The 21,634-nt window shown below is 39.8% G+C and overlaps 1 protein-coding gene across 7 annotated transcripts in view; it reads left to right on the forward strand.

Annotated features, from left to right (window-relative positions):
• Window positions 1-21,634, forward strand: part of nectin1b (nectin cell adhesion molecule 1b) — a 385,519-nt gene that overhangs the window by 184,786 nt on the left and 179,099 nt on the right. The window lies entirely within an intron of this gene.

Genomic DNA, 21,634 nt, shown 5'->3' on the forward strand with positions numbered 1-21,634 from the left:
TTCAAATAATAATGCAGTGTTGCAAATGTGACAATTAGGCGACCGCCTGTGTCACCAAGCCCCTGCAAAACAGCTCAACATTTTCCTGCTGACTCGGCAAAACTGTTGTAAAGCTTTTCCCACCCCCCATCGGATCGTTTTTTTTTTTTCGTCAGCTGCACAAAACAGGAGCCGGTGACGACACGTTTCCTGCAGATGTCTAATAATTGCCGACGGGAGAAGCGGCGGGAAATGGAAGCCGTGTTATTAATTCCCATTCAGATCATATCGCCAATGAAGATCGGCTTACTTTTCTGAACCGCAACCAAAATTATCGGATAACGTCAGTTAGAGGAAAAGCTGCACAGCCGCTGACCGTTATCTGACCCTTCTGATGCAATTGATAACAAGTTGCATGTAGCATCCACAAAATAGCATCCCTGCTATGTATCTTAGCGGCTAAGAAAACACAACAGAAGACAAAAGAAAAGTACAGTTTTCTTTCTACTAGCGTCGTCTATTAGTTCTGACTAAAACTTGGAATATTTCCAGTCGTGCTTCGGGTGCTTGTAGTCTGCAGCCGGGGATCAAACGCAGATCTGTTTCTCATATCCTGAAGTCAGCCAAGCAAAATAAAAGTGACAGCTCTCACTATAATGCAATACAGTTATACTGTCCACTGCTCCCTGTTGCTATTTTTATGAACAATTTTATCATTGTGCACCCTTTTAAATGTAAAATTAGACTTTTTTTGCATGATGCTTTTATTTCTCGCTGTATAGAATAAAACAAAACAAAACAAGAACACTGATATTACTTTATTTCAACTTTTGATTCAGAAAACGATACTTATACATTGCACAAGTTTCATACATTCGCACAATACATAATTTGTTTTAAGATTTTCCAAGAAGAATAGTTTTCTTCATTTGTGAATTTCCCTGCGGGGATGAATAAAGTATCTATCTATCTATCTATCTATCTATCTATCTATCTATCTATCTATCTATCTATCTATCTATCTATCTATCTATCTATCTATCTATCTATCTATCTATCTATCTATCTATCTATCTATCTATCTATCTATCTATCTATCTATCTATCTATCTATCTATCTAAAATGAAAACAATCTAATGTTTTTTTATAATGAGCAACATTTGTTTATTATATTTTAATGTGTTTTATAAAGCCATTTTAAAAAAAATGCTTCTCAAAAGTGGCACAATAGTGCTACTAGACACATCTGTTAATTTGATGCCTATCCTTTTTTTGAATATTGGGTATTTGGGTCCCTTAACCACTACGGTCAAAGAGGCACAATTTTCTGTGGTGTGTCTCGGGTAAGTACAGCCTGGTGACTCCCATCCCTCTCCAGGCCAACACATATTTTCACCTGGTCTCGAACCGGGGCCCTTTCGTGTGTTGGGGGAATGTGCTAACCACTGCACAATAGTAAAAAAACTGCACTCATACATTTTTTTTTTCATTATGATTCCTAAGGTCGCATCATTCATAAGCTATCGAATAGAAGTGTTTCAAAGCCTGGATTTAGACACTTCCACTGAGGTAGCAGATCGAATCTCAGAAGGCATAGCATTCCACAGCATCGGGCCCGAATGGAGAACGCTCTCAAACATGGATATTTCTTCTTGGCTCTAGGGATCAATACTAGAGCAGCAGTTTCCGAGCAAACGCTGCTATGAAAAGGAACAGAGAGGGGAATTTAATCTGAAAGATATGAGGGGGGAAGTCCATGCAAATAATTGAATATAACCAACAGAACCTTAAAATAACATCTTAAATAGGGAGCCAGTGTGGGTGAGCTAAAATCGGGGTAATGCGACCAAACTTCCTGTCTCAGTTAAAAACCTCACTATAGCATTTTGTACCAGCTGTAGACTCTTGAAGCTAGACTTCGAGGGACCGGAGAGTGGAATACTACAGTAATCGAGGAGGGAGATCACAAACCCATGTATTACAGTGTTCTCGTTTGCCCGCGTCCCTGCGTCCTAGATGCATCACTTTTGCTGGGGACGCATTGTGTCAAAACAACGTGCGTGCCCGGGACGCAACTTTTTTGACACAAAATTGTCATTATTACCCGATACTCAACTTTTCGTCAGGCAGATACGCCATTGTTGTTTTGGTCTCGCGGTTTGAGCTTTCGTCTGCACGCCGATCTCGGAAAACAAGATTACGTCATTGTTGTGGTGGAAGTCCGTCTCTTTTTAGAGAACCAGCTTTTTCGGCTCAACTCATTAAAGAGAGCCGGCTCTCAAACGGCTCACTTGCTTTGATGCATTATATTACGAATTATGATGTTGTATAAATAAGTTAAGAGAAAAAATAAGTATAAAAGGAGAAAATGAAAAAAGACAGGTTTGTGGTTATCCCTTTAATCAGTATATTACCAACAATAATTTAATGCAGGAAATGAATTAATAATTTGAATAAGAAAATGTATTATTCTACTTAATTATATTTGCATGTATTTTTTCCTTCTATAGTGAACGTCCAAGATACTTCATTTTGAACTTTTTTTTTTTATAATAAACCTCATTCATGTCGAGCAACTCAGTGTCTCACAACAAAATATTCATTAACAATATATGATATACGGAAACACATGTACAATATAACAAGTTAAACTACATAAACACGTTTGAAAGAAATATGGTGTAAGATTTTTTTTGTATTTTGTAAGGGAAAATATTTGTAATGGAGCCGTGGAGGTTGACAGGTATGAGTATGCCTCCGAAAAAACAGTTAGTATTAGGTGAAAATCAACACAAATTTGGTCATTTCTTCAGTGTAAGTAATAAGTCGAAACATAATGCAGAACGTGATAACAACGGCAATAATTCCGGCAGGAAAAAACGGCAGATACATTCTTCGGAAGATCGCGGAGGCAGGGAAATCTAGTGTGTTGAAGCCAACGATTCGATGAAAGAAAATAAACAAAAGAATACAGATTAATATAATTATTTCAGCAATATTATTTTGTATAATGTAAAATATTGTTGTGAACTGAAAAATCTTGAAGTGATAACTGATTTCAGATTCAGATTCAGATTCAGATCTACTTTATTGTCATTCTCGTACACGTGTATACAGAACGAAATGTCGATGCATCTGACCCCCACAGTTTCCTTGAATGTACAGATATAAATAAAGTTGTATTGTAATTGGCTACGTATAGTATTTTACCATAGTGCCGATAGTGCAAGAAGAGTAGCTAACCAGATGTGCAAAATGGGCAGTCAGGTTAACAAGTCAGGTACACAGTAACATTAACACTGTAACAATAATGCTGTAATTACCATAGTGCAGAGAGCAATGTGCAATGAGTGGCAAGCTATAAAAAACTGCCAGTAGTGCAAAAAGACAGATTAGCAGCCGTTTAGATTTAAGTTAACTATATGTTAGATTGACCATTTAACAGTCTAATGGCCAGGGGGACTAGACTATTGCGGAGCCTGGTGGTCCTGCACCGCACACTGCAGAACCTCTTCCCAGAGGCTAGCAGAGTGAACAGTCCATGATGGGGGTGAGAGGGGTCCCCGGTAATGTTCTTAGCATGGGATAGGCAGCGCTTCTGGCCAATGTCCTGATTGGAGGGAAGTGTAGTCCCGATTATTTTCTCTGCTGTCCTCGTTACCCTCCTCACACTACCCCAGTCGGTAGCGCTGCAGCCTCCACACCACACAGAGATACAGCTGGTCAGGATACTCTCTATGGTGCCCCTGTAGAATGTGATGAGGGAGGGTGGGGGCAGGTGGGCTCTCCTCATCCTCCGCAGGAAGTACAGGCGCTGCTGTGCCCTCTTAACCAGTGATGCAGTGTTCACGGACCAGGTGAGTTTGTTTGTAATGTGCACCCCTAGGAACTTGATACTGCTGACAACCTCCACAGCCTTGTTGTTGATGCAAAGTGGGGCATGGTTGGGCTGGTTTTTCCTAAAGTCGACAATGATCTCTTTAGTTTTGTCAACATTCAGGACCAGGCTGTTGTCCCTGCACCAGCCCACCAACTGCTCCACCTCCTCTCTGTAGGCCAGGTCGTTGTCATCCCTGATGAGGCCCACCACTGTTGTGTCGTCAGCATACTTCACGATGTGGTTTGTGGCGGACCTAGGGACGCAGTCGTGTGTCATCAAGGTGAACAGCAAGGGGCTTAGGACGCAGCCTTGGGGGGAGCCCGTGCTGAGGTAGATGACATCTGAACTGTTCTGACCTATCCGCACTGATTGGGGTCTGTCACAGAGGAAGTCCAGCAGCCAGTTCCGCAGGGGGGTGTTGAAACCCAGGAGTCTCATCTTGTCTACCAGATGTTGTGGGATGATGGTGTTGAATGCTGAACTGAAGTCCAGGAACAGCATCCGCACATGGGTGTTCTTCTCCTCTAGATGTGTCAGGCTCAGGTGAAGCGCAGAGGAGATGGCATCCCTGGTGGAGCGGTTTGTCCTGTAGGCAAACTGAAAGGGGTCGAATGAGGAGGGGAGACTGGAGGTGATGTGCTCTTTAACCAGTCTCTCAAAGCACTTCATTATGATAGGAGTCAGTGCAACGGGCCGGTAATCGTTGAATGATAAGATCTGGGGTTTCTTTGGCACTGGGATGATGTTGGCAAATTTGAAGCATGATGGTACTTTGGCTTGGTCTAGCGAGGTGTTGAAAATGTCTGTTAGTACACAAGCCAGCTGATCGGCGCACTCCCTAAGTACCCGCCCCGGAATGTTGTCCGGGCCTGGAGCCTTCCTTGTGTTGACCCTTCTCAGGGTCTTCCTCACGTCAGATGAGTCCAGGTGGAGTGCTCTTTCGTCCTGATTTGGAACCGCTTTCGCTGCAGTGGTGCCGTTTTGTGCCTCGAACCTTCCAAAGAATTTGTTGAGGTCATTCAGAAAGTCCATGCTAGTGTCCTGCACTGGGGCGGTGGTTGGCTTGTATTTGGTAATGGCCTGAATGCCTTTCCACATATCCCTGGTGTTGGTTTTGTTGAGGAAACGTTCCTGGATTTTTTGACTGTACGTTCGCTTTGCTAGTCTGATAGCACGGTTCAGGTTAGCCCTCGCTGATCTCAGCGCCTCCATGTCACCAGATTTAAAGACAAGGTTCCGTACTTTTAGTTGTTTGCGTATCTCAGCAGTCATCCAGGGCTTCTGATTGGCACGGGTGCATATAGTTTTGGTATTGCTGACGTCTTCTGCACATTTACTGATATAGGCTGACACAGAAATGGCGTACTCATCTATATTTATTTTGTTGTTGTAAGTGGCAGCCGATTTAAACATGTCCCAATCAGTGCAATCAAAGCAGTCCTGTAGTGCCTCCATTGCCCCCTCAGACCACACCCTCACCTGCTTCTCTGTAGGTTTTTCTCTGGTCAGCAGGGGCTTGTATGCTGGAATTAGCATAACAGAAAGGTGATCTGATGAGCCAAGGTGGGGGCGGGGGGCTGCTTTATATGCACCTTTGATGTTTGTGTAGGCCAGGTCTAATGTGTTCCTACCTCTTGTAGCAAAATTTACATGCTGATGGAAATGCGGGAGAACTGTTTTCATATTGGCCTGGTTAAAGTCCCCCGCCGCAATAAAAATGCACTCGGTGTAAGCATGCTGCAGTTCACTCACAGTTCGGTAGAGAACGTCCATTGCCTCCTTCGTATTAGCGCTGGGGGGCACGTACACGGCAGTAATGATGGTCGCGCTAAACTCCCTCGGTAGGTAGAAGGGTCTGCAGATCACCGTCAAAAGTTCAATGTCTCGTGAGCAGTGATTCGAGATTATCTTCGCATTTCTACACCAGTTGTTGTTTGTATAAATGCATAGACCGCCTCCCTTTCTTTTGCCGGTGAGCTCGCCGCTTCTATCGGCGCGGAAAGCAGTTAGCCCCACAATGCTAACAGCGTCATTCGGGATAGATGAGTTTAGCCATGTCTCCGTCAGAATTAAAGCACAACAGTTCGTCAACTCGCGGTTCGATGAGAATTCCAATTGTAAATGGTCCAGTTTGTTGTCCAGGGAGCGGACGTTGGATAGGAAAATGGATGGTAGAGGCGTTTTGAAGGGTTTAGCCTTCATCCGAGCCGTTAGCCCGGCCCGACAACCTCGTTTCCTTCCCCGGTCACAGCGCTTCCGCTTGCCACTTTTACTCGCTGCTTTGTAGGCCGCTGTGTTCTGTTGACGTAGCACTCCGAGGCTAAGTAAACACTCCAGAGTGATCGTCGAAATTTGCGCTGGATTCCTGGATGTTCGCATATCCAGCAAAAAACTGCGATCGTATATTAATCTACAGTTAGAGTTGTCTTTGTTCGCCCTCATAAACTGAGTCGAAGATTGGGGTTTTTGACTAGAATGTGAGAAACTGTCGGGAGCAGATCCAGCCGCCGCCATAGAGGGCGCCGCCATTTTGTTGTCATTTGTATTACCGATAAACAGTGATGATTAAAACTGAATGAATATATAGATTTATATTATATATTTGTCGCCGCTTTACAATTTCAACCTCGATAACACTAAATTTTGGGGACCCATAAATCTCTGTTGGGACCCATAGATTTTTGAGCATGCGAGTCCCTGGGACCCATCACTTTTCACAGGTAAAATTAACACTGGTATTATAATCTCAGCATCAGACCTAGACAAAATAGGGCAATGTTGCAAAGATGGACTTGGGCTGTTCTAGTGATATTGTTAACGAGTAACGGAAACAACAGATAAGGGTCAAATATGACACCTTGATTATCACCTTGATATCACTTTGGGTGATACATTTGTCAAGGTTCAGAGCAGTGTTTGAGAACAAATCACGGCATTGAGAAAAACTATCAATTAACTTTCAGTTTTTTCAAGGTTAAGGCACAAAAAGTTAAGTGACAGCCATTTTTTTGTTTTATCTCCATGAGGCATGTCTCCAAAATTCCACAAGCTGTCTACCGGACATTCTGTTATTACCTATATTTCACGTTGATGATGTCTGTTTATTGTTTGTTGATGCCCTTGCAACCATCATTGTAGCCTGGTCATCCTGTAAGGGGGATTACCTCATGTGTGGCACCTTCTCAAGGTTTCTTCATTTCCTCGTATTGAGGTTTTTGAATTTTTCCTTGTCCTCGCGTAGGTTTATGATTTAAGGATCGTGTAAAACTTCTAATAATTAAGGGCTCTACAAAACAACACGACTTGACTTATAAGGAAAGAAAATTGCTTAATATCTTGATTGAGTTGTTACATATAAAAACATGCACTGCATAATTTATTTTTCATTATCGAATAAGAATAGATTTACTGACATCAAATTTATTCTAATAAGATTTTTTCATAATTAACACACTCAATCTATGACATGATATTATACAGTAATTCCTATTTTACCATACGTTTGCATGGTCAAACTCTCAAATGCAGTAGACCCCCAAGATACTTACATCATTTTCACTTTACCTTGTGGATTTTTTTTTATCCCTCTTTACAGCAGTGTCCCCATGATAGAACATCAACATAAAATAATTTCCAATGCCCAAAATCTTTGCAGTTTTTGTGCATTTGTCAAAATGCCTCTGCAAGATGCTTGTGAACTAATGGTTGACAGATAAAATGCTGTTCTGCTATTTGCTGAAATATAACCCACAAAGCCTTTCTCTTGATTTAGTTCAGAATTGTGTGAGCTCCGTAAAGATTGCGAGTCTGCAATACAATACTCTATTTTTTTGTACTGTAATTAATTCACTATTACCCCTAAGACTCGCAGTGATGCTAAATGTAGAATCTAACAACTGATAACCATGAAAACAATGTGTTTGATTGTCAAGAATCACAAGGAGGGCATGCAAACTGTTATTTGAATGTTTCTGTATGGGGTACTGTGGGTTTCGGAACGAAATACCATAGGTTTCTATCCCCTGCTATGCAGTAATTTTACTTTGTGATCCCTGTCCTCACTGCAGATTCATTTTGTATCACGGGGATTATTGTGTGTTCTGAGACCCGTGTTACATATTTGAGTCAATCTATCAGCCCTGTCTCAAAACAAGTGTCTTCATCACAGCTTGGTAGTTTAGCTTTTGTAAACAAAAGCCTTTTATTTTGGTATTCCGGGCTCGTTCCGTGTTTGAATCTCACTCCGTGATGTTTGACGAGAAAGCTAGAACACCGTGAGTGAGCTTAATTAAAAAAACAGTCACTCCAACCTTCACTTTCCTCTGTTCCGAATAAAGATATGCGAGTACCTCTTCGCATTAATTAAGACGAGTCGCTTTCGGCCGACAAATAAAAGGAATCGACGCGAGACGAAATTGAAAACGTCGTCTAAAGACGACAACCTGACGCCATTTTACTTTGATTAGGGGTATCTGCTTCCCTTTTCCGAGCTCACCGAGATAAAGAGTCGAGTTCTCCCGGTGGGCCCCGGAGGGACTCGGTAAGGGGAAAGGAATGATTAGGCTCACATGCCACTCAATTACGCCATTCCTGAAAGCAATCTCTTCCCGGGATGCAATTATCCGGGACGGATGGCGCTCCGGACGACCGCCGCCGGTACAACTTTAAATCTGAGGCCGCTTAATAGATCACACGTGTCTCCGTGGCGATATCATACACTTTGGATTGCTACTAAATGTTAGGACGGAAAGAGGAGGGATCTGCTTTTTCATGTTACTTACTTTTATACTGCTAGCTTGTTAGCATACTAAGGTATACTGTTTTCATTGGTTACGTTTCTACTTTACTATTCCAGACAGTGAAAATGGCACAACGTTGCCGGGCCGAAGGAGGATAGAATCGGGTTGCTTGGAGTGGTCTGTGGGGAGGAGCTGCAGTACCCAAATTAGCCACCAGAGGGCTCAAAAACCCTGTTAAAGGAGACCATATAAAAGCAGATTTTTATCGATTTGGTTGGAATATATTCATGGTGCTTTGACACAAAACCTACAGTAGTAAAACACTTGCTAAGGCCTAAAATACAACTGCATACATTTTCACAAAAATTGGTTCAACCGTTTCATAGCCTATAAGTCACAAACTGTGGTGCCTCTAGTTATGAATTTATTTTGTCCTGGGCGTAATTTTGTGACGTGAAACATTTGTAACTAGAGACGCCTTTTGAATGTAAAGGCGCTAGTCTGTCCTTCAAAAGCCCTCCAAAAGTATATACATATATATATATATATATATATATATATATATATATCTCATCTCATCAGCCGTACCGCTTATCCTTATTAGGGTCGCGGGGGGGCTCGAGCCCATCCCAGCCATCTCCGGGCAGTGGGCAGGGGACACCCTCAACTGGTTGCCAGCCAGTCGCAGGGCACACAGGGACAGACAATTCACCTGCTCATTCACACCTAGGGACAATTTGGACCGGCCAATTCACCTGAAATGCATGTTTTTGGAACGCGGGAGGAATGCGGAGTGCCCGGAGGAAACCCACGCAAGCACGGGGAGAACATACAAACTCCGCACAGGAAGTCTGGAGCTGGATATATATATATATATCTATATATATCTATATATAGATATATATATATATATATATATATATATATATATATATATATATATATATATATATATATATATATATATATATATACCGTATTTTCCGCACTATAAGGCGCACCTAAAAGCCTTTATTTTTTTCAAAAGCTGACCATGCGCCTTATAATACAGTGCGCCTTATTTATGGATCAATTTTAAAATTGCAAAGTTTTCCAACTAACTTGCAGCCGCCGACTAGATTTTCCCCCGAACGCCAAGTAGTACGCGGTGTATGCTGGGATTTATTTACCGGCATTTCATTGGCTAACCAATGTGTCAATCATCATTTGAATCGATCACTATTGGCTAAAGTTATTTGGAGGTCAAGGGGCGGATCCTTTTTATCATTTACAGGCTGGCATTGGCTTGAACGGCAAAAAAAAGCCTGCAATTGGCCGAAAAAGATGTGTCAATCATCAGTTGAATCGATCACATTTGGCTTAAGTTATTCGGAGGTCAAGGGGCAGATCCTTTTTATCATTTACAGGCTGGCATTGGCTTAAACGGCGAAACAAAGCCGCAATTGGCCGAAAAAGATGAATGTGTATAGCATGTGTCTGACGGCATAGAGAAAGCATTTTTTTCTATTCTGTATTTGTAAATATTGTATTCTCCTGGATTTACTACCCTCACGGATATAAGAGGACATTTGCTGCACATTATTATGAACACAACAACTTCGGTGAGCTACTCCGGATTTTATATTGTCCCTGTATCTTGTTTCAGACTGAACTCGATGTTTCTGTGATAAGCGGTGCAGATAATGGATGGAATAGAGTGTCTATTTTTAAATTAAACTCAATTCCAAGTGTTTATTGTCATATGCACAGTAAAGTTGCGAGCAAAAAAGAAAATAGATATTAGGGATGGTTGGCATTTCTTGAATCCAAAGACTTTAACCTTCCGAATGATGGAACGATGCATTTGAGTGACATCGTACGGACACCGCATCCGCACGTGTTCTCGACACGTCTTTGCGTCTTTGCAAGCTTTCGGAATGTTAAGGGGGTAATAAGTTGGACTGAACTATCTGACTGTTTTGTCCACGTTCCCATTGTAGCGCCTTATAATCCGGTGCGTCTTATGTATGTCAAAAATAGGACCAAAAACTATTTTTTCGGGGTGCGCCCTATAAAAAAAAAATACGGTATATATATATATATATATTTTTTTTTTTTTTTTTTTTTTACTAAATCATAAAAGAGCATTCAGAATATTAAACAGATACATGTAAAAAATGGTGTACTGCACAATAAACATAAAATGGGAGGCACAAAATGTAAAAAAACACAAAGAATAGAGGAAATAATAAAAATATTCATTTACCTCGCGTTTTTTTAAAACTGACCCGATAGCTCTGCTTTTGCCAGCTTTTGAAAATCAGTCTGAAAAACGCAAGGCAGACTCTGAATACTACTTTTATTGAAGTAGATTTCCAGCTCCTGTTTTTAACCGATAGAGCCCTCTTTATTTCATATTGATAGGTTGCTGATTTCCTGTTTTGTGCCGATAGAGCACTGTTTCAGATGGCTAGAGCCCTATTTATTTTATCTTGATAGATTTTTAGATCTTGTTTCGTATGGATGGAGCCTTCTTCATTTCTTCTTTGTTCATTTTTTCATTTATTCCTCTTTCATCTGGACTTTTATTTTACCCTGCTGTCATGAATTAGCTTCATTTATGAATATTTTTGATACTTTTTCAATAGTGACTGATCTGAAACGCAGTTTTGCTGTGAAAGTCCACCAAACCGGACTTCAAGAGTTCTCTTTGATCGCCAGCTTTCAAACCAAAGAGTCACTCTTTCCATTTCCATACGCTCGAAAACCTTGTTGTACATTGTCTACGTCTAACCCTTATATGATTCCAAACCATCAAAAATGAGTCTGTTGTTTTTGGTCTTTGCTGGCCATTCTCCCGGCTCTTTATGGGAAGCTTTAACAACGCCTCTCCGGGTCAGGTTTCTATTTTTTTTTCCACTCTCCTTTAAATCTCTCCAGGCCCGACCGCCTGGCAAAGCGCTCACAATTCTCACTCTAGAGTAGAGGGCTCATGTGACATTTTGTTAATTCAAAAATTCTTTAAAAAAAAAGAAAAATAGGCCTACTACTTAAAATTAGCAATTTAAAAAAATGCAGTTTAATGTTTCAAAAAATGAAAGAAATACCTAAAATAAAGATGTCAAACTCAGTTTGGCTCTGGGGCAGGATCCAGACTTTCTGTTCTGAGCCAGGTTGGATCAGTAAAGGTATGTCAACTTCAAAATGTTAGCGTTGTTTTTCAGTATTATGCTTTATCATTCAGACTACCGTACATTGGTAACCTACCCTACGTATTATAATCACAAATGACATGGGATATTTTCTAAATAACGCATATATTCACAAACAACTCAGCCCATGTGACAAACAAAACGGTGCGCAAGACCATCAGAGGGCACAATGGACCCTACGAAGAATTGTGCGCAGACAAAAACTTAATAATCAGTAGTGGCCAAGATACCTTTCCAGGGCACAGTCCAAGGGGGCAGGAGGAGAGGAAGACCGAAAAAGAACTGGACTGGCAAATTAGAGAATGGACTGGTGCCAAAAGTGGAGAAAGCTGTCTCGGGTTGTGTCCCTATTGTTGCTGTGAATCGTGAGCCGTGATAGAGAAAAATGAGAAAGGAAACTATCAAAGTAAAAGTCAAGAATGTTTCTCAATGTAATAATAGTGCAATGAAAAGTAGTGCAATAACATTAGCAGCAAAAAAAAATTCCAAATAAGATAAACAGGGTGTTTAAAAAAAATGATATAATTTGAAGTTTTAATATGACAGACAGTACATGATTACCGTAAATTCCGGACTATAGAGCGCACCTGATTATAAGCCGCACCCACTACATTTTAAGAAGAAAACAGATTTTTTACTTGCACAAGCCGCACCTGTATATAAGCCGCATGCACCCACATTAAACAAATGTAACATAAAAACAAAATTAACCAAGACCGACTTTAAGTCCCAAGATTGAAACTGAATGTCCTTCATTAGAGTACACAGTCCGATAATCACAGCCGGCAAGATTAACGGAAAATGATACAAGTACTTAAGGTTTGATGCAGACCGTCAGAGTTCGGGTCCCGTTGAAAGTAATCCCCAAAAAAAGTGTATATTTCCAAAGGTAAGGGTGGGGAAAATATATATCCACTATTGTCCGCCGTGTCCACAAACACTCACCTTTACCGGTCCCCACTTCCTGTCAGCCCGCGTTTGTTACGCCCCTTCTTTTTAATTCGCCCGTCCAAAACATATCAGAATAAGTGTCCAAAATAAATACAAATAAATACATTACAAAAATATACAGTTGCAAATACATATTATACATGGTTACACATATTTACAAGGAAAGACAGTACACCGAGAGTTTTCAAAGCTTTAATAATAATAATATAACTTTCACCCGGGCAGTTAATGGTAGCAACACGCTAGCAACACGCTCGCAACACAGTAAGCGGGTCTGTTAAAAAAACATATGGTATTTGTAAAAATCACGGTAAACCATCCTCATCTTCCTCCTTAGTACTGAAGCCATCAAAGTCGTCTTCCTCAGTGTCGGAAAGAAATTTTGTCGTATGGACGTCGTCCCACGCTCCCACAGCCGGTGTTATGCCGAGAAATGCATCCCTGCCGAGAATTGCATCCCCTGTCGCGGGAGCGTGCACACGTCACTCCCGCTACTACAACCACTTTTACGTACCTCGTTTCATCTCACTTTTATATCTGTTAATGATTTGACAGTTCGTTTCAGCATGATAAGCTTTATGGTAGAGTGCATAACAGTTTAAATACGAGCGATTTGAGTCGAAAATGGCAAAATAAACACGTTACCTGCTCAAAAGTGGTTTACATACGGTGTGCATTACCGTTCGATTACATTCACAACAAATACAAGACAGAATGGTTTAAGTTGTATTACATTCCCAACAAATCCAAGACGAAGTGGTCTTGGATATATGTTCACCATTACATTCCCGAAAAGTGATATAAAAGTGAGATAAAACGAGGTAAAAGTGGTTGTAGTAGCGGGAGTGACGTGTGCGCGCTCCAGCGACAGGGGATGCGATTCTCGGCAGGGATGCATTTCTCGGCATAACACCGGCTTTTCGGAACCAGTTGGTGATGGTGGATTTTTTTGATGATGGCCCACGCTGTCAGGATCCACTGGCAGACTTGTGAAAAAGTTGCCTTTCGCATGCGGCCAGTTTTAGTGAAGTTGCAGTCTTCCTCGGCGCATATATTCCACCGGTCTAAATCCTACCTTTTGTACTTGAATGCCGCTGGCGGCCGTTAGAATGATTACATAAATTGGCCGCATCACTGAATAAGCCGCAGGGTTGAAAGTTTGGGGAAAAAGTAGCGGCTTATAGTCTGGAATTTACGGTAATCAAATTGAATCAACAAGTATTAATGTTTCTTAATTATTAATTAATGTATTCTTCAGAATCTGAATGAGAAATCTAATAGCATGTTGATTATGTTAATTGAATTTACATATGTTTAATATTCACACCACCTGAAACACAGCAAGTCCGTAATCAAGTTCTTGCTAAACATGCTGAAGCATATTTTAGGTAAATCTCCAGCAGATGACTATTTTCTTTTTTTTTCACAGATAATCTAGCGGGGCGACACGTGGTCACAGGCTCTTAAAACACAAGCCGGGACTTGATCAACCCCGGTCGGGGACCCCTGGGCAAGGGTGTTTGTTATAGCACTGATGTGTTATAAGTTGCACCAAAAGTGTATATTAGAAGTATCTGCTTGTGAGTTAGTACAGGGAAATACACATATTTGTTATAATAATGACTTTAGCAAATCAAAGCATATCAACATTATTGACACGCCCTGTATATTTTCACTGTTTTGCGTGCTTGTGTAGAGTGGTGATGGCCCTGGGGAAAAACTGTCTTTGAGCTTGTTTGTCCGTCTTTTAAGGGACCTGTAATACCTACCAGAAGGGCAACAGGTCCCCAAGATGGTGGGCGGGCCGAGAAAAGACCCTTATAATGTTGACGACTTTGTTAGCTTGGTAGCCCGGGGTTTCTATCTTGTTTCTGTCTCCCCACCCTCTCCTCTAAATCTGAGAAGGGCGAACCGCCTGGCAAAGCGCTCATGATTCTGAGTTGAGAGGAGGGGGCTCATGTGACCACAGTTTGGAATTTCTTTTATTTTTTTTTTTGGTTCTTTGTCATAGCAAAAGAGAAAAATGAAAACAGATGTGGAGAGTTTGTGGGATGGGGGTGTTTGAGAATCCTCATTCTCAGCATCGTTGACAGGCCCGTTGCCATGGCGACCGCTGCGACGTATTCGCTTGCACACAACAAACGGACGACGTGAGGTTTTCATTAGACAAAATGTTTCTCACAAAGTGAAAAGAAGCGCTGTTTGCGGCGCATGGCCGAATCTAGGTATGTTATTACGCGGTAGGAAAAGATGTCTTTTATATTTATGAGCCCAACAACTGGCTGCAATTTTTAAAATGGGACACATTTTTTTTTTCAGTTGCCCGTGTCATTTTTAACAACACATTAATTCTGCCTTTTTTTCATGAAAATCACCGTAAGATTTTGTCTGGTATGCAGGGAACTTCTTTTTTTGCGCTAATTTTAGGCTTAACCAAATAGGGAACAGCAAAACGAATGACTTATAAGGGCTTAAGGACTTAATAACGTGAAAAATTGAATGTAATTATAATTGTACTCATTTTAAGTAACATTATTTCCTCTCATTTTTACCAGGCAATTAGTTGTTATTTGCTATACATCAAAATATGGGTGGATTCAATTAAATATTGGTCTATTCGTCACGAGAAAAAACAAGTTAAAATATAGTCAAGTACAGTGGTATCCCTGTCCTCAACTGCCTCAATGCTCAAGCAAATTGGTGTTTGACCAAAAAATGTGTGCAAAAAATGTTTCGATACTCAACATGGAATTCAGTGCCCAACCGAAAATAGCCGAGTAGAAAAAGTCGAAAATAATCGAATTGAATAAGAGTTGGCGCAAAACCAGTGGAGCCTAGATGCACTTCGTGGCGCGAGTTAGCCTAGCTCTAGCGCCAATTCTATCCGGACAACCAAGGGGTACGTCATTTTCAAAGTTATTTTTTTCCTGGTTTGTGCTTTTGCGTTGCTTTTTGAACTTGGGTCCTAAGAACAACAATAATAAAGGGAAGGATATGAGGAAAACAGTGAGGCAAACCATTGGACTGTAAAAGGAAATAATCGCGAAATATAAAAATGTTTTTTAGTGGTGTGATGTATGCCATCACACCACTGTTAAAAGGTATGTAACCGATACGAAATAGTTTGTTTATATATATATATATATATGTATATATATATATATATATATATATATATATATATATATATATATATATATATATATATATATATATATATATATATATATATATATATATATATATATATATATATATATATATATATATATATATACCGTAAATTCTGGACTATAAAGCGCACCTGATTATAAGCCGCACCCACCACATTTTAGGAGGAAAACCGATTTTGTACTCACACAGGCCGCACCTGTATATAAGCCGCATGCGCCCACATTAAAACATGTAACACAATTACAAAATTAGCCCGATCCCGGCTTTAAGTCGCAATCGTAGAAACTACGGTAAACTGTCCTCATCTTCCTCCTTATACCTGACGTCATCAAAGTCGTCTTCCCCAGTATGGGAAAGAAACTATGCCACACAGACGACGTCAAACGCTCCCTTAGTCAAAAACACGCCAGCAACACGCTCGCAAAGTGAAGTTCTCGTGCAGTAGCTCTTATTCCTTCTTTATCGGACTGCTCGTTTGCTTTTAGCTTGAAAGCTACCTCATGTGCCTTTCATTTTGCAAGTTGCATGATGAGGATATATCTACGCTAATTTAATTTGTGCACAAGCTACGAAGTTGCAGCCTTCCTCGGCGCATATAATCCACCGGTCTAAATCTTACCTTTTGTACTCGAGCGCCGCTGGCGGCTGTTAGGCAAATTCCATAAATGGGCCGCATCACTGAATAAGCCACAGGGTTGAAGGTTTGGGAAAGAAGTAGCAGCTTATAGTCCGGAATTTACGGTATATATATATATATATATATATATATATATATATATATATATATATATATATATATATATATATATATATATATATAGTTTGTAGTCAGATGAGACAAAACTAGAACGTTTTGGTCATAATTCCACTAAACGTGTTTGGAGGAAGTATAATAAAGAGTACAATCCGAAGAACAACAGCCATTCACTGTGAAGAATGAGGGTGGTATCATCATTTATTGGGGGTGTTTTTCTGCACATGGGACAGGACAAGTGCACTGCATTAAAGAAAGGATGACTGGGACCGTGTATTGTGAGATTTCGTTAACAACAAACAACCAACCTGCTTTCCTCAGTCAGAGCATTGAGGATGGGTCGTAGCTGGGTCTTCCAACACAACAACAACCCAAAGCACACACCCAAGAAAACCAAGGAGTGGCTTTGTAAGAAGCATATCAAGCATCTAGCTTGGCCCAGCCGGTCTCCAGACCTGAACACAATCAAAAACCTTCGAGGGACCTCAAACTAACTGATCTAGAGAAGATCTGTGTGGAGGGGTGGGCCGAGATCTTTCCTGCTGTGTGTGCAAAGCTGGTGAAAGACTTCAGGAAACATTTGACCTCTGTAATAGAAAACAAAAGCTACTCTACCAAATATTAATATTCATTTTCTCAGGTGTTCAATAACTCATTTGCAGCAGTATCACTCAAATTAATTGTTAAAAAAATCATGCATTGTGATTTCTGGATTTTTCTTTTTAATTTATTTCTCTCACAGTGGACATGCACTAACGATGAAAATTTCAGAACCCTCCATGATTTCAAAGTGGGAAAAATAGCAAAAGAGCCGAGTGTTTAAGTACTTATTTTCTTCACTGTATAGTTGAATCAGATTACTATTGTGAAATATCAAAAATAACGTGGATTTTTTTTAGGATTTTGTAAAAGGTTGATGATTTCTAAGCTGAAATCAAAAATATTTGAAAAACAAGTTAAAAGTAAAGAAAAAGCACAAGGCTTAATTATCCGAAAATGTGGAAACTTTCTCATTTACATATCTAATCTGTTTTTATGTGTGGGAATTAGTATGTAATTGCCTTCTTTATGAAATATTAGTAGTAATTGTAAATTATATATTTCCATTTAGTGTACAAAAAAAGGACTAGCACGTTTTTGTATAAGCCACAAGGATCCAAACCTTGAACAAAAGTAATGGGTTATGGTCAGTTTTTACAATGGATAGAAAATATACACTAATTTAGTTTGTTGTTGAACTGTCATATTTTTTTTGACGCAATATAGGCGGAGTTGTAATTGAGGAATCTAGTTTATTTCATAAAATCGTGCAAAATGGTAAGGGTTGCGAATAGATGCTGTGTTGCTAACAAAGTCTTCTAGGCGCCCTAAGACACCCTCTTTCGCAAAGCTTTTATCAAAAAATATTTTCCCACTAGCTCAAGGTGTAAATACTCGCGCGAGAGGGCATCTGAGCCACAGAAAATCACCTCACGTTGAGGTTATTTCATTTATTTATTTATTTGACTTTGTAAAAGATGTTTTTCGGAGACTTTTTTCCATTTAGCAAACTCTTTTTGGTTTTTGGCTGCTCTGAATTTAAAAACCTTTTCAGAACCTTGAAAGGATTGGTGCACCTCCAAAATCATGTCCACAAACTAACCTTAGCAAACCCAATTTAAAATAAACGTGTGAGATTTTCAATTTCTCTTTTGTTTATTCCCGTAGTATTTAGCATGAGGAACTTGACTGATACAAAGTAGACACCCTGTTTTTTGCCACTCTTTCTAGCATTTCCTATACAACAACAGAGAATTTCACAAGCCCAAAAAACGTATACAATTTAGTCTTTGCAGTGTTTGTTTCATATAACGAGTTATGTCTCTTAGATGCTTTTCTGCTTTTGGTCAATTTCGTGTAAAATGCTTGTGTGCTATTTGTCTGCATTATGGCTTCATAAAGATGCCATTGTGCTCTTGGTTAAACTACTTCCTGCAATCTATTTCTCTTCCTTCAGTTCAGAATCTTGTTATCATTGTCAGATTTTAGAGGTTGGTGATAAAATACTGTAATTTTTGTACTGTTTTTTTTTTTGCTATGGGTCACAAAGTTTTAGCATCACTGCTAACCTCTCTCTTAAGCATCACTGCTAACATCATACAAATGGAAACGAAGCTTACGATTGTCAAGAAATATGAAGAATGCTTATGAATGGCAACCCTCGCTAAATTGCACGGCTGTAACCAATCAACAATCATGACAGTCCTCACAAGTAAAAGTGTTGAAATTACTTTTAAAAGTAATCTGCTGTTTTTTTAATTTCTGTTTTCCTCAATTGTAATATAAAGTTGTGGATTTATATTGATCTGTAACCTTGTATTAAGTAAGTATTAAATAAGTATTTGTTTTTTATCCGGAGTACTGGGGGCATTAGCTAATTAGCATAGGTTTCTATACCCCATATACAGCAATCCCCACCCTAGTACCACGGGGCTCCACTGTCGTAACATATGATTTTGCATTTAGCATGAAGTAATTGGCAAAGACTCATAAGGTGGGCCTGAACAAAACACTTCCAATAAAAGCGTCACTGCTCCCTAGTGAAGTGGAGTTGGAATTGCACTCGAGCTCCACCCGGTGTCGAACCGGAGAACTTTTGCCCTGTTTGGGGTATTTGCTAACCACTGCACTACGGAAAGGCTTTTATTATTTCAATATGTTTTTTAACCTGTTTTTGTTGTTAAAATGAGAAAAAAAAGTTTTTTGTTTTTTTTTTACGATCCCTTTTTCTTATTTTATTGTATATTTCAATTTGGATTCATGTTAAAAAAAAAGGAAACAATATATTCTTTAACTGAGCTAAAAATCTTCTAACGAGTGCTGTTTACACCCAATAAGCCTTTAAAAAAGGTCCTTTCTCCACGGAACAAAACTCATTAAAATCTCACCTGTGTGTGTTAGAATTAAAGTTTTTTTGTGTTGGGTGGTTGCAAACATTCAAGAGATGGGAGAAAGGCGCTTGTTTAATTTAGCAGCGTCAGAATGAAGAATGGTCTTGTTATGTCTTCTTCTTTTCTGTTGCTTCTTCTTTTGCCACATGACCTGAGCTGCTTTGCTCTTTTTGTGGGAACTGGCTTTTTCGGCTTGGCTCAGTAAAAAAGCTTTTGCAGCACTCAAACACTGTTTTTAGTTGTTTCATTGAGTTATATATTTCCAATAATAATGACGTTATGCACTTACTTAATTCATTTTGAAAATGTGATATCCTGGTCCATTAGAATTGCCCTTACTTTTTTAATATTTCAATGAACTTTTAACTGATTAAATATTTAAAATCGTTTACACTAAGCAAACAACATAGATATGAGTGTCATAATTGCTGATTCAGGGCACCGGTGACTGCCCAATTGGCGCCAACAGCCCTGAGCGCTGATTGGTTCGGAGACTCTTTTTAAACCAAAGCCGTCAGACCTTTTGCGAACCTATGCTCCCAGCTAGGCAAGCTCATACCTTCAGACATTTTCTTGCCCTGTTTTCTCCTGCCTGATACCTATGCCGACCTGTTTCTGTACCCGTTTCTACCCTGATTTGCCATTCCGACCACCGACCTGCTTTGCCCTGTTTCCTGCCTGATACCTGTTGCCGACCTCTTTTCTGAACTTGATAGGCCCTTGCTCTCCCGTCCCGGCTAGTGACCAGTATCCCTGCAGTCTACGATCATTCTTGCTCGACACGGAAGTGCCATTTCCGCGTTGCAGCCACCTTCTACCATTGGATCGTGGAAACAAGCCCTTCTCTCCCTCTTTATCAATAAAACTGAGCAAACGAAAGCTACTGGGTCCTGTTTCCGTTTCTGGCTTGTGACAATGGGAGAGAGAGAGAGAGAGAGAGAGAGAGAGAGAGAGAGAGAGAGAGAGAGAGAGAGAGAGAGAGAGAGAGAGAGAGAGAGAGAGAAAAACAGAGAGACAGAGAGACAGTAAGACAGAGGAGAGAAAAGGAGAGAGAAATAAATTGAGAGGGAGGAAGTGTTCGTTAAATACGGGGAAAGCGAGAGAGAAAGAAGAGAGAGAGAGAGAGAGAGAGAGAGAGAAAGAGCAAGATAAAGAGATAGATGAAAACAGAAAGAGAGAGCGAGAGGAAGAATGAGAGAAATGAGCAAAATAATCTCTGCGAATTTTGCCCTATTTTAAACAATAATTTTAATAATGTATCCAATAATTTCTGAACACAAGAAAACACATTTTTTTGTTGCTCTTGTAAAATAAGAATAAAAGAGGAATTTATTTGAATAGCCCTTAATCACAAGAAGTCTCAGAGGACTGCAAAGACAAATGATTGGTACAGACTACAGGATATTACTGCACAATCCCCTGATCTAACACCTACATGAGGGCAAGGAATAACCTCAGCATGAGGTAAATTAAGAAAGCTTGAGATGCGACTGCACATAAGGTATCCCCCCTTCCAGGATGACCAGGCTGCAATGGATGTTGCAATACAGACATCGTCAACATGAAGCATAGGTCATCCGTAACCTAGAGAATATAAATGTATTTTAAGCCTAGATTTAAACAAATTCACTGAGGTTGCAGATCGAATATTAGAGGGCAGAGCATCTAGCATTTTTTCCCCTAACTGTGGTAATAATATATCACAGTTAGGGGAAACAAACAAATATCTTTCATCTATTTTAACGCACAATTATTCAAATTCTGTTACATTTCTCTTCTTTTATGGATGATAATAAATCTTATTAGTAAAATAATTTTCCATCTGCTATTTTTTCAATTTCCACGATGATTTTTACATAAAAACAGGGTTAAAATATACTGTATGCAATATTTTGCTTTTTGAAAAACATTTGCTAAAATAATATATTAGGAAAAGTTATTCGTAATATGAGCCAAATAATCTGCTGTGAGCTTTTTTAAAATTTTGGTTACACTATAATTTTTCAGCCCCTTGAGACTCCTTGTGATTAGGGGC

Source organism: Urocampus carinirostris, chromosome 10 (assembly GCF_059441175.1).
Source record: "Urocampus carinirostris isolate Australia breed hairy pipefish chromosome 10, RoL_Ucar_1.0, whole genome shotgun sequence".
NCBI classification, from domain to species: domain Eukaryota; kingdom Metazoa; phylum Chordata; class Actinopteri; order Syngnathiformes; family Syngnathidae; genus Urocampus; species Urocampus carinirostris.